The following is a 1,024-nucleotide window of genomic DNA, read 5'->3' as shown; positions in this document are numbered from 1 at the left end:
ACTAACTGTTTGATATTTTGTTTCACTAACCCCAATTTCACTCTAGTTCTAGAATATTGCACTTGTGATTTTGGTTTTGTTTGTGTATGTCAGGAGCTAGTAGACATAATATTGAGGACGAGAGAACCCGCCGAAGGATAAGGAGAGCAGAAAGAGGAAAGTTCATAGTTGGTGAAGAAGGGTCAGAGGAATCAGAGGGAGAAGATCAAAACATGGATGATGAGATGCAAAATCCTCCTGGAGGGGTCAACAATAATGGTGGACAAGCTAGAAGGGTGTTATCCTCATACACTATCCCTGATCCAAGACATTGTGGGAGCAGTATTGCTACACCAAATGTTCAGGCCAATAATTTTGAGTTAAAACCTCAGCTCATCACTTTGGTACAGAACAATTGCTCTTATGGAGGGGGACCTCTTGAAGACCCAAATCAACATCTCTCTGTTTTTCTGAGGATATGCAACACAGTGAAGACAAATGGAGTGCATCCAGATGTCTACAAGTTGTTGCTATTCCCATTCTCTTTGAGGGATAAAGCCACTCAATGGCTAGAATCATTCCCCAAGGAAAGCCTCAATGATTGGAATGAAGTGATGAGCAAGTTCCTAGCAAAGTTCTACCCACCTCAAAAGATCATCAAGTTGAAGACAGAGGTTCAGACTTTTAGGCAAATGGAAGGGGAGTCATTGTATGAAGCCTGGGAAAGGTATAAAGCACTAATGAGAAGATGTCCCCCTGACATGTTTAGTGATTGGGTTAAGCTCCAAAACTTCTATGAAGGCTTAAGCTTTGAAGCAAGGAAGGGACTAGATTACTTATCAGGAGGATCACTCAACATGATGAAAACTGCCGAGGAGGCCCAAGACCTCATTGAGATTGTGGCAAACAATCAATATTATTACTCATCAGAGAGGCAAAACAATCCACCCCCAAAGAAAGGTGTAATGGAGCTTGAAGGTGTTGATGCTATCTTAGCACAAAACAAGTTAATACACCAACAAATCCAACAACAAATGGAAATGAT

The sequence above is a fragment of the Arachis duranensis genome, chromosome 3, assembly GCF_000817695.3.
Source record: "Arachis duranensis cultivar V14167 chromosome 3, aradu.V14167.gnm2.J7QH, whole genome shotgun sequence".
NCBI classification, from domain to species: Eukaryota; Viridiplantae; Streptophyta; class Magnoliopsida; order Fabales; family Fabaceae; genus Arachis; species Arachis duranensis.
Note: the sequence above shows the minus strand (reverse complement) of the source record.